This window comes from Amia ocellicauda, chromosome 10 (assembly GCF_036373705.1).
Source record: "Amia ocellicauda isolate fAmiCal2 chromosome 10, fAmiCal2.hap1, whole genome shotgun sequence".
NCBI lineage: Eukaryota > Metazoa > Chordata > Actinopteri > Amiiformes > Amiidae > Amia > Amia ocellicauda.
Window position 1 is genome coordinate 20,488,467 of NC_089859.1, and position 12,773 is coordinate 20,501,239.

The window sequence follows — 12,773 nt, forward strand, 5'->3', positions numbered from 1 at the left end:
TATATCTACATAAATACGTTTCTGGCTTCCAAACAAATATACCATAAGACAACAACCACAATAAGTAGAATAAGAATAAGAAATCACAACAAAAACAATATAAGCGTGCTTCAATTACGTTAGGCACATTTGTTTAATTAACAGCCCACTATATCAGTTTTAAATTCTTCAAGATTGTAGAGCAGGGCCCAGTTTTTTTGGAGAATTGGGTATTTCAAAACTGAAAAAGTAGATTCTGATCTTTGAGATTGGGATTTGGATCTGGTAATCCAATCCTACCTTTAATCAAGCTTAAATGTTGTTTTTGGGTTTTTCAAAACTCAAGGGTGAGATAAGGATAGTTTTGATGCTGAAAATCAGGATAGTCTTGATCGCACTGGAAGGGTGGATTCAGGGTGGATTTAGACACATATTGTGATGTTACCACAGTGGGGAATCTTGGAAAAGATATACAACTTGACTATAAATCATCAACAGTACTTAATGTTTACATTTTATTAAATTGACACAAGAAATAAGATGTTCCAATAATTAACAAATGCCTCAATATATAAACAAAAACGAATTGTCAAAAGTTCTTCATTTGAAAAATTAACCCCAGCATCTTGCAGTTGTTTTTCAAGAAGACGAATGTGCAATTTTGCTTCTTTCTGTTGGAGCAAGGTCAGCTTGATATACAATCTTTCAACAAAACCCCCAGAGGGCATCATACTAGGTGACAGTGCGTACCCACTCTTACCATGGCTAATGACACCTTTTGCCACAGCAAGCACTGATGCAGAGGAAAGATTCAACAGCGCCCATGGAGCAACCAGGAGCACAATTGAGCACCTAAATGGAGTGTTGAAGAGGCGCTTTGCATGCCTGAACTACCTACGTGTTGAGCCACAGCGAGGTTGCACTATAATTCTCGCCTGTACTGTCCTTCATAACATAGCTCAAACACGCAAAGTTCCTCTCCATGATGACAGCGGTGATCTTCCACAGCCCCAAGTGGATGGCCCTGACACACCACTGGCAGCATTGCAGCTGAATGGACCAGCTGGAAGGTCAATGAGAGATGCTGTAGCGAACCTTTATTATTAAAAGGGTCCTTGAATGAATGAATTAATTATAACAGTTTTCAGAGAAATGTGAACTTTTGTGTTGTTGATTTTTTTTTTTATCCATTGAGAGTTGAATTTTGTCTATAAGTAATCTTATGCATTTCATGTATGTATATGTGAATAAAAGTAACATACAAACTTTGTGTTACACTTTTTTAGTTTAGTTCACTCATGTCTTTTTGGCCTAACATGCTAAACAGATGCCTATTCAAATCTTGATCTTGTGGTATCTGGATCAGAATGATTCAATCTGATTCTTTTCTGAAAAAACGGCACAAAATCAGCAAGATTATTCTGATCCAGATCAAAAGTTTTGAAAAACTGGGCCCAGGTGATTGAACAGCACCGACCCGCCCAGACGCGCACTGTTCATCCCGCCACACAGGGGCGCTCTAGGTTATAGACACACATCCTCTCTCTTGCTCTCGATGGTGTGGAGGCGTGTCTTGCGCTTCCGGGTCGCGCTCCTCGGCGCTGGCTGCTGCGGGGCTAGTGCTTCCGGGTCGCTGTGTTCGGCGCTGCCGCAGCTGTGAGCGCAGCCCGTGTTCACCTCAGCGAGAGCCAGAGGCACAGCGGCGCAGCGGAGAGCAGGCAGGCGGAAGCACAACACAACAAGCATCATCACACCGAGAAAACAGCAGCACATAATGTGGGAGACACCGTGAGACACATCGCACAGCTCGGCTCCTAGGCGGATATCGGATATCCAAACACCGATTGTGTAAGTAATCCCCTTTCAGACACTAACTGCGCTGTGTCGGGCAGGGGTGCGTATATAAAGCAGGGACGGGTTCAATCAACCCCCCGGCTCATCGCCATGGACCCGGGCTGTGCGGGGAAGTTCACACGGACGGACATTGGACTCTTCCTGGCAGCTGTCAGTGTTGACATGTAATCCGCACCGTGCAGATCGAGGTGTTATCGATATAAACAAGCCTGTGATTGATTGAGCTCCTGTGCCGAGCCGGGTGATCCGTGTTGTGGTGGAAGCGACCTGTTATCGATTGTTTTCTGGCCTTTTTTCTTCTCCTAATCATGCATCTCGACTTCGATCCAACCAAGAGACCGCATTTAATACTCCTTAATAGCAGAGCAGAAAAATAGGCCGTGTTGAGAATAGTATGTTGATGGTTCTTTGAACAGCATGCAATGTAACATCTGGCTCGTTTTTCTACATATATAACTATACAACTATAATGGTAGCATCGTGCTGCAGATGATTAATTTCTGAATGCACAGCTTTGTTTAAATCTGTAAAATGATATCGCTGGTGTTGGAGGAGTTGGGCACTGCGAGCTACAGCAGCAGAACAAAGACGACAAAGGGGGAGTTCAGGACGGAGACACGGAGACAGTGTGGACCTCGGCAGCACCGCCCTGCACGAGTGTCATCCGATCCGACCGACCATTAACAACCGGTTCTTGTATTCGTGTTGGTGGTGTTTTCACCTTGTGTGTGTCTGGTCGTGGCACAGTTGTTCTGCTGTGTAAGTTTGCGTGTGCATGTTTGCACACTGTGCCGGCTGTGACACTGTAGCACAGTCTCGGAAAACAACACCAGCTCGGACTGAAAGTGAAAACACCCATTCTAGCACCGATGGATGTGATCAAGTCCTGATAACAGTGGTAGTAATCAAGATGCACCCCGGGTTGTGGACGTGTTGTGCGCAGTCGCTGTGTCCTGATTTGCGGCGTCACACGAACTTCTTTGGAGACAGAGGAGTTGCAGGAGTGAAACAGCTGGCGATGTTATTGCTGCCAATTGAGTCTGAAACCCCGTCTCCTGTATAATGCAATGCAATGGCCTTCTTTAATGTGTTATATAAAATCCTACTGTTATTATTATTACCCAGCAGACGTCTTTTTCCGCAAACGAGAACAGTGACGTGACGACACTTGATGTATCGCCATGGTCATGCCTCATGCTTGTATGTGCTGAAATGAAGCCTGTGCTGAAGTGGCAGGAGGTCGCCTGCGAGAGAAACCTGTTGTCTTTTGCCTGATCACGTTACATTGCCGTCTTTGTCGCCTATTAATAAACAGCCGTGTCCCAAAGTAACCGGAGCCCTAGTGCTTATGTTATAGCCAAGCTAAGGTGATAGATAGAATGATTTGAAAATGCAAAAGTTGCCAAAAAAACATTTTATGAATGAAAGATAAACAACCTTCTTGGTCTGTACACTTTTTAAACACTCTTTAGTTGTAATGAAATCTTTAGCTTCGTACACTTGAAGCCCACATTGCATTATCTTAGTTTAAACAGGTTATAGATATTCATAGAAAGTAGAACATTATTATTGGTGACAGCTGAGAGTTAACCTTACTTGGGTGGCTGTGTGTGTGTGTTTGAAAGACAGGAGCCCAGTGATCTCTCCCAGCATATTATGGGATCTTGGTTTGTCAAGAGTCTGACATCAATGCATTTATATATAACGTTCAGGGGGTCATGTAAACATCTGCATGCATTTGAAAAGGAAAAAGATGGCGGGGGGTTTTGTGAGATGATAGTTTTTTGTAGTTTGGCAAATGCTTTGCGAACTATCTCCCTTCACCAGCTGAAGAATGAATTGAGTAAGCGTGTGTTTCTCTGTAGTAGAACGGATCAAGAGCAAGGCAGAATGTGAAATTATCATTGAGGACTTCCAATAAAGACCTGAGAATTCGATGCATTTCGTAGCTGTTTGTCAGAGGGAGGTCTGCCTGAATGTGCTGGTCTGGAGTGGCAAAGATGACAGGGGAACGAGGGGGGACGGACGTGCAGTCGTTTTGCACAGCAAATGTCTCTATTCTGGGAAATAAAGGGAGTGTAAACCAGGAAGCCCATGGCTGTGTTCCTGGCAATGCCTCTGCTAATTACCCCCCACTCCTAGCCTTGGCTGGGAAAACATGCTTGCACTTTGCTATGTCGCTGGGTCATTATGTAGCTAGTCAGAATGGGCCTGTTCTGAACAGAGACACTGACATTATTCAGATGGCTGTAGGCGTCTATTTGAGCTGGAGGCTGGAGCAGCTTGGGGGGTAGTTGTGTTGGGGGAGAAGTGCATCATTTACATCACAGCTTTGTTATGGTTGGGTTAAATTACTTTAAACCTTGGGCCTCTTACAAAGAAAATCTGGAAAACAAGAATTGGAGCAGAGATTCTTATTTTTAGTAGTAGTTGTAGTAGTATTAAAACAAATTATTTGGTTAGGAAACCTTTACAAGGCTGCCCATGTCCCTGACGTAGAAGACTGCTATGAAAACCTAATGTCTCCATGCCTGCTTGAACTGCTATTTTCTTTGGTCAAGTTAGGGATCAATTGTGTCCGTTGCACAGTAGTATTTGTACCCACCCAGTGTGTTTCCCTGGCCCTCGGATAACTTTGTACTTAAATGCGTGATCTTAATCAGGCTGCATGTCCCCTTCCTCAGTTTGCAGTGCGTAGTTAACTTTGTGCTGCTGTTCCCCGGCCTGAAGCTGAGCCTCGAGATGGAGCCTGTCCCTTCACTGTACAGTGAGCCACAGCTCATTGCAGAGATGTTCAGCAGATGTGGGGGACAGAAACTGGTGTGATGTAATCGCTGTGGATTAGCTTAGGCCGCAATGTGTTAAGACTGTGGCCAGTGTTTCTTGTCTCCGTCACTAGGGCACTTTCTTCATGGTCCCTAATCTTAATCCTGATAACCATGACTTTTGCCACCACTTGTGACTTGATCTGGATTGCATTAATAAAGTACGTAATAAATCAGGTTTTGTGTGCTGGTTGCCCCAGAAGTCATTTGGTTTTGGAGATATCAGGGCTGCCAAAAAACACCCCCTCCCCCCAAAAAAAATCCTGTCTTCCAGGTCAGCGATTGATGCTCTCAAACAGCTTTAGGAATAGCCCCTGGCAGCAAGAGAGCCCTGGTGACTGGCAGTGTGGAGATGAGCACTCTGAAGTAGCACGCTTCATATCCTACATATCTCAGACTTGGGTTTCTGGCTTTGGTCTGGCTCAGAAGAAGCCGGACATGATGGCCAATAACCCGATCAGGTCCATGCACCTGGGCTGCAATACCTGTTGGGCTGGTGGCCACAGAAGGACCAGTGTTGAGTGTCTTCACGTGATTCCCTCCCATGGAGTCTTCCAGTCTAACCTGCTTTCATGTTAGTAAATAGAGAAATTATGTTATCTTGGGCCACATGACTGGAGAAACTGAAACTAATTGTAAGTGTACTTCTGTCACAGCAATAAACCAGAGCACTTTCTGCCTGTTTTCATTTCCGTTTGTGAAAATGTTTTGGTATTTTTTTTTTTTTAAGATGTGTCTTCCTTATATATATATATATATATATATATGTTTTTCAGGGACAGAGGTCAAAGCTCACTCTGTAATCCAAACCTAAACTCTGAATGCTTTGACTGTATGTATATTTCCCCCCCCATCAATACCACCTTAAACTCACTAACAATGGACACACAAATCTTTTTCCCTCCAATAAGTATTGAATCCGTCTGAGATTTCTGTGATGCCGTTGTGAGTCACCCAGTGTGCTGACCCTTTTTTCCCAGTGCACTTCCCTGGCAAAAGGGGTATTATTAGCATGGCCTAGTAAGGTGCCGTGTTGTAAATGGAACGTGCCGCGTGTGCGTGCGATACACAAAGCCACGGTGTGCTCTGCCCTGCCTGCTGGATTAAGGTTTGCTATTGTGAGGGAGCAGGCTGTGAACTGAAAGAGCAGGAGAGCGGGACCCAGGGCTCGTGTGGCATTTCTTTGCCTTTAGCGGACACTCGGCCGTGTCTCGTTAACCCTTCGTCTGCCAGCCTCTTGACGTGTGGTGTGTCCCCACTTGCAGTTGGTTTTGACTGACATGAGATCGCTCCATTGTTGTCACTGTTTTTGTGTGTTTTGGAGCCCTCTGTACTCTCTAAAGCATTTTACTTCTATCTTCCCCTCCCAGCATTGTCACCCTGCCTCTTTATCTATCACTTACAATATTTATTCAGCCAACAACACAAACAGGGCTTTTCTGAAGGGTTATTTGGCAGTGGCTTTGTCCACCTTCTACACACTGGTCACGTTGTATTCTGGCCTTGTGCATTGTTGGATGACAGTTGGAGTACTTCTACAATAAATAAATAAATAAATAAATAAATAAATAAATGGATCTTCAGGAATGCAGATTGTTCTGTACTAGAAAATCAGGTTTGTTTACCTCTCCTCTTCTTTCTGAGATTTCGTAGAAAGATGTTATGGCCTGATTGTGTCATCATGTCTGTCTGTGAAGGCACGTTTGTAAAGCAGATGCACTTTTATAGTCCTCATCACTGCACACCTCAGTCGTCGTCTGTCAGCTTGTGTACATTGGGAACCTGTCATTGTGTTGTGGGAGCTGTTTCACAGTGTTGAACTGGAACTGAAGTAGGTCATGGTACACATCTGTGCAGTCTAGCAGAAGCGTCACACTTTTAGGTAATGTGGAACCATAAGTGGTGAAGGATACATCTTTATTGTTCAGGAGCTTTCTCCCTGATCCTCAGTTGTTGTAGACACGTTCGATTTCAGTAAGCATATTTTTTTAATTATTGTATTTTTCTATTTGGTGAGAGAGAGGGGCAGACAGACAGTGTTGTTCATTCAACCTCCCTTCTAGCTAGTGAGACCTCAGGCTTCAGTCTTCACCACAGTTAAATCACACGGCACTAAACCCGGCAAGAGTTAACCCCTGATGCTGGGATGTTTCTTTGCCTCAACGCGCCGCTAGCCAAGTGAGTAAAGACTGCTCTGGTTTTGAACAGTAACTGTGGATTATTCCCTGACCAGCCCCCCCTCCCCCTGTTTGTTTTGAGTAGATATTCCGACAGGGTGGAAACGTAGGAACTGAACAGAACTTGGAATCCTGGGAAATCCAGACGGGGCGGCCTGAGTGTGTGTTTGGAAAGCAGCCTGCCTCTTCCTGCTCGTTAGCTGTTCTAATCACCCGCTCGACGTGACCGGTTCTTTGATTTTGTTCCTGTCACTCCATCATGCCATTCTTTTAGCAGTTCACCGAATAAATGCGTCTTTCTGATCCCTAGCCTTGTGTTTTTGTGCTTTTCGCTTTTAATTTCATGTGCTTTGTTACTATATGAGGATTGACACCGGGCCGATAAGCAGGTACGTCCTGTTCTCCAGACACCCAGCGTTGCGCAGGGGCCACCCCCACCCCCTCTGTGCTAGGCTGGGGGCTGTGCTGAAGGAAACTGTGTCTTCTGCCCCGAAGTACAACAGGAACAACCAGTTTTATCATTGTGTAGAGGATACTTTAAAAGTGCGTTCTGTGACTTGGATGGGTTGACATCTGTTCTTATTATTTATTTATTTATTATTACTATTTGTGTCCAGAAGATGTTATTCTGTAACCACTACATGCAAAAGGAAAATGGTTGTGGGAAAAAATGCAAAGGAAAGTTTTCTCTGCTTCTCCTTCGAGGGGGTGGGGGAGGGGGGATTGTATTATTAGACTGGAGGGACGCCAGTGCTCTGCTCACGGTCTTACACGGTGGCACCCAGTCATTGTGAGATGGGCGCAGGCTGCCTCTGTCCTCTTCCCCCGGATGTCACGCGAAGACCACCTGCTGGGGAAAGTGACGTGGGGACAGTGTGTTCACGTGCTGTCATGTGGATCTCATGTAAGCCCGGTGGGTCTGCTTCATATAAGTTTGGTTGTGTCTTTGATTGCTTGCCTCCTTTTAATTTCTGTATATGGGACCGCCTGGATCAATAACTGCACTGTGTTGCTCCTGTGTCTCTCAGCAGCAGAGTTATAATGAACATTAATTCCTCACGGCACTGTCAGCTGACGGCGAGTTAAACGTGGGGGCAGCGGTTTTGTTTGCTTCTGAAAGGTACTGAAAGGAGGAGGACGAGGGGGAGGAGGAGGAGGAGGCATGCAGCCGGGGCCGGTATCCCTGACAGAGTTGCATAAACAAAACTCATCCCTGGCCCAGTGCGGACGCACGGTGTGCATTTCCTCTCCAGCAGTTGCTAAAGGTGTAGCTCTTTACAGACCCTGAACCATCTGTTGTTAATCATTGCTTCACCGAAGTGCTGCACACCAGAAAAAACACCTTCAGTTAGCAGAAACGTCAGCTAGCTCACGGTAGGGCTTGAGTTATGGGCTTTATGCAAAAACACAAAGAGCCGACTGTTGAGCCAAACTAACCTGTGTACAGTCCATAATGGCTCAATCTGCTCTGCTCCTCTCTGCCAACAGGTGGCTTTAACATCGAGCCATATTCAAAATGACCGCCTGATTCTTTCTTACTATCTTTGTTTATTTTGATTTTTATTCTTATGTTTCTGTCATGGAGGAATATGAACTACAGTAGTATAGTCTAATCGCTGGGGCAAAACAATATTCTAATTAGCTGTAGCACTGTGTGTGTTTGTTGGCAAATGATTGTTATTTGATATGAATAAATATATTATTATTACACAACCTTATTTGTTCTTTTAACCACAATATAGAATAAATAAGAGTCCAGGATACAAACTCTTCTGGCTGTGCCGTCATTCTCTGCAGAGAAAAGGTACGCAAGGAAATTAGTTAATGAGTGGAAGTGAAAGAAAGTAAATATGAACAGATAGACGCCTCTTGCTGTCAGGGAGCTGTGGCCTTTCTCCTGGTGGTCAGAGATGGGAGGAAGATCCTGTGACAGAGATTTGCCGCTCTCCTTGTCTTTTTTGTCTCTCAGGGCTCTTTTGCCCCCCAAATATGCCTGCTGGGGAATCGGAAAAAGGCATCGGATCGCACTGGGAGGAAGCCCAGTGTGTCAGCTGTGCAGCAGCCTGGAGACAGGAGACACCTACTGAAACTGCAACAGCCCCAAGACCAATGCACAGAGCGTCACGTCTGCGTCATCAAACGTTCCGTTTTTTATTTCTATGTAGTAGGATTAAGGCTGTCATCTTCGCACTTTTCAGCAGGAGCTGTAGGAAGGTGTGTTCTGTCATATTAACAGCGCTGTTAAAAGTGCAGCTGAAATGGTGCCTAACCCTTATGAGGTCAAGCATCTGTAATGCAATCGACTCCCTGGATTAAGGGTACGCAGTCAGGCACAGACAAGTCTCTATTAGCCCACTTGTGAAGCTGTTGCTGGAATGTGACTCATGTCTAATTTCTGTACCGCACCTGCGTTGTGCCTATTTAAGGTGTATTGTTGCTCAACCCATTCAATAAATACATAAATTCATCCCCAGAAAAGGAGCTGGTGCTGTACTGTAACATCTGATGATGATGATCATGATGATGATAATAATGATGATAATACGATGGAAAATGCTGCATTTAACCCCCCTGCAGTGAAATGAAGCCTCACTCCTGTCGGAAGCACAACCCTACAGTCGCAGGTGCTTCAGATGTTTTGCTCACAATGGCAGTAATTCTGTGCTGTTCTGAAAGGAGTCTGAAATGCGATGGGTTTGTTGGTGATCTGGTTGTCCATTTCCCTCTGGTAATAATTCAAATGGCTGCTCACTGCAACACTGTCCCGTCTCAATCTGGGGCATCACACTTGTTGTTCTAGGTGCCGTCCTTTTGCCATGTTTGTAAATCTTCACCACAGCGAGACTCCTAAGAATCCAATTAACCGAGTCCTTCAGCTTAAATTCAACAACAAAATATGGGGATTGATTTTTAAGCCATTAATAATCACGAGCTGATAGATCCGAGCCCTGGAAGATGGCATTTCTGTTCTTGCCTCAGGGTTACCCCTCACTACTGTAACACTGCCTTCATGGAAGCTCATTTCATGATCTATCCACCTTCATAAAATCTATTAGAGCTGGGATATTTAATCAAATCAATTTTTGTGATGTTCAATTTTTATTTATTTTATTTTATTTTAATTCAAATTCTTCGATTCACAACTTGCGTTCATGGAATTAGCTTCATGCGCCATTTATGCTTTGACTTCCTAATGAGAACTAAGTGTTTACACATTGCTATGGTAATGTAGTGAAACATAGTGAAAATGGCAGACTGGGGAGAGAAAAGGATCAAGATCCAGGAGAAGAGTGTTAGGGTGCCCAGGGTGCCAGCGAATGGTTCAGGACAGGATGTGTTCTAGAAAGCATCTTGTGACAAGTCAAATATACGCAGAGAGCGTGTGTTGCTCGTACTTCTCACATAGTCACAATATAACATGGACCAATTGGGCAATGCAATTTATATCTCTCCTGATATCAAAGAAACTGTCAGTCATTGAAACTTTTTTCATGACTATTGTAAATATCTGAATCGATTTCAATTAACTCCGCTGGTTCTGGTGAGATGGTGAAGTCGAAGTTCATTTACAAAGGAAATCAAATTTAAATGTGATTGCAGAAATCAAAATCATATGATATTTTACATTGTTTGAACCATTTCCACAACAATACTTGTTTTTGTTCCATTCAGGAATGGTTTATTATGATTTTGTAATAATAAATATACCTTAAAAGCAATGTCCTTTTACATACACATTTCTATAGAAAGTGTGTAACAAGACCTGTTTTATTATTTTACACAACTTCTTTGTGTTTTGTCAGGTTGACTTTTTTAAAGTATTAATATTTTGTTTGTTATGTTATTGTAAATGCATGGAGACAGATCTTGAAAACACAAGAACAATGACAAAAAAAATTCTGATTATTATACATAATTTAAATTTAATGGATGGCATGTTTTTGTGATGACTTAAACTTGCTATTTGGATAGAGAACATGAACAGAGTGAGACAACCGAATGAATACTGTAGAATTAGTATTACAGAATATCATCTAGTAAGGGTGCCATTTTTAAATGACAAAAAATCATCAAGCAATTGATTGATCGATGAATCAAACAAATTAATTTGAATTGATTTAAAATAATCGTTTTTTTTAATATATAAATAATAAATAAAGTATTTTTCAAGTTCATGGGCGGTTCCAGCTTAAGCCTCCCATGAGCCGTAGCTGCGTGCTCTGTAAAGACTGGCCCACATGCTGTGCAGCTGGCTGCGGTTCAAGCCCTGCCGTAGAAGAGTCCTTTGGCTCCGCTGCCCAGAGCATGTGACCGTCCCGCGCCCCACATGAGCCCTGAGCACAGGGTGACACGCAGGGCTCCGGCCCCGGCAGCGCTGAGCCACTGGCCCTCTGTAACGCTCTGTATTGTTCACTCCCTGGACAGAAGATTAACAACCGCGTCTTACTGCTGCGTCAGGAGCACCACTCTCCCTAATGAGACCCCCACCGTGGACCCCCAGGGATTATTGTTATTATTATTACTGTTATTATCATTATTATTATTATTTCATAATTTGGCAGATGCCTTTATCAAACACTTACAAGAGTACTAATATAATAATGGATTTATACAATACTCCCAACAACAAGACAACAAATACAGCATTTAACAACATGCAAAGCTTAAAACAGTAAGGCAGCAGTGGTGCAGCAGAGGAACGGCATAGATGAGCTTTGAGCCCATTTGGCCCAGCAACAGGGAAACAGACAGACAGGCAGTGTATCAGTCAGATAGTATATCAAGCAAACAGGCAGTGTATCAGTCATTCAGGCAGAGTTGGGTCTAAGTTGATCTTCTGCGCCACATTCCAGATTGAGCTGCTACAGTAAATCTAAGGGCCATGTCTGAGTCCGTGAGTTTCCAATCGTTTGTGAAATGCAATGACTTGGAACAACTCGACTTTGTGGCCCTTTAAACTCGAATACACCCGGATGCTTTATTTGATTTGGGTTTGCTTGTCTGGTTAAATATTGCCTGTCAAATAAATACAATTTAAATAGATACCTAAAATAAATATTGTGAATGCTGAATGCAGGGGAGAACATCGTCAGTGTTTTGAGGGCCTTACTGGAAACCACAGCGAATCTCTACACAGAGTAAAACTCATTTTTTTATGCCCTTGTTAGAAAAAAGTAAAAGGGTTTTATAGCAAAAACAGTTGGGTCAAGATCCTCATTGAAGGCCGGTTCCCGGGGCAGACGTCTTCGCTGTGTCTGATGATTTAGGCACTGCTACCCTGCCTGCGCACAGTGATAAAGCTTTTGTGTGAGAGGAAGATAACATTGTGATCTCTATCGTTCTGGATTTGCTTTGTCAACACGTTCTGTAATGAAGGCTTGTATTACTTGGTTTATTTACTAGTTGTCTCTGTATTTATACCACTTTTTTGTATTTGGGGGGTAGGGGGGGCTTAATGTTTTTTCTAATTTTTGTTTAAGTTTTCAAAATGTAGCTCATCCAGGGGGGGGCAGAAGCAGTTCAATATCTGGGCCTTATCAGTGAGTTCTGAGGCACAGCTGAAAGGGTCGTGCCCAGTCTTAGCAGGCTTAGGATTACTGAACAGGGTTAGCGTTTTTTGGTCTGAAAAGCCATTTGGGCCTTGTGTTGTTTAATGCCCAGTTCTTTGCCAGTCCTGGGCCTTGTGCAATTTAATGCCCAGTTCTTTGCCTGTTCTGCCAGCGTTCTCTCAGATTGATGTGTATAGTAGCTCCAATACAGGCAGCTGCTCTCAGGGGGGGCCCCCAAGTACAGGCGCGCCCTTTAAGTCCTGGTCCTCGTGAGAGGCAGTCAGTCCGTGACTCGCCCGCCTGTCTTTGCGCCACAGTTGTATTTCTCAATCACACCAGCCAACCGGCCGCCTCGGTGTGTCCCGGAGACGGAACTGCATAGATCGGTG

The 12,773-nt window shown here is 43.9% G+C and overlaps 1 protein-coding gene across 4 annotated transcripts in view; it reads left to right on the forward strand.

The window, feature by feature from the left end:
• The first annotated feature begins 1,604 nt into the window (after window positions 1-1,604).
• LOC136760170 (ankyrin repeat and IBR domain-containing protein 1) overlaps window positions 1,605-12,773 on the forward strand; it is a 38,554-nt gene continuing 27,385 nt past the window's right edge. For all 4 annotated transcript variants that reach the window (XM_066715458.1, XM_066715460.1, XM_066715459.1 and 1 more), the window contains exon 1: window positions 1,605-1,827. The gene's annotated coding sequence lies outside the window, so the exon portion shown is untranslated. The remainder of the gene's footprint in view (window positions 1,828-12,773) is intronic.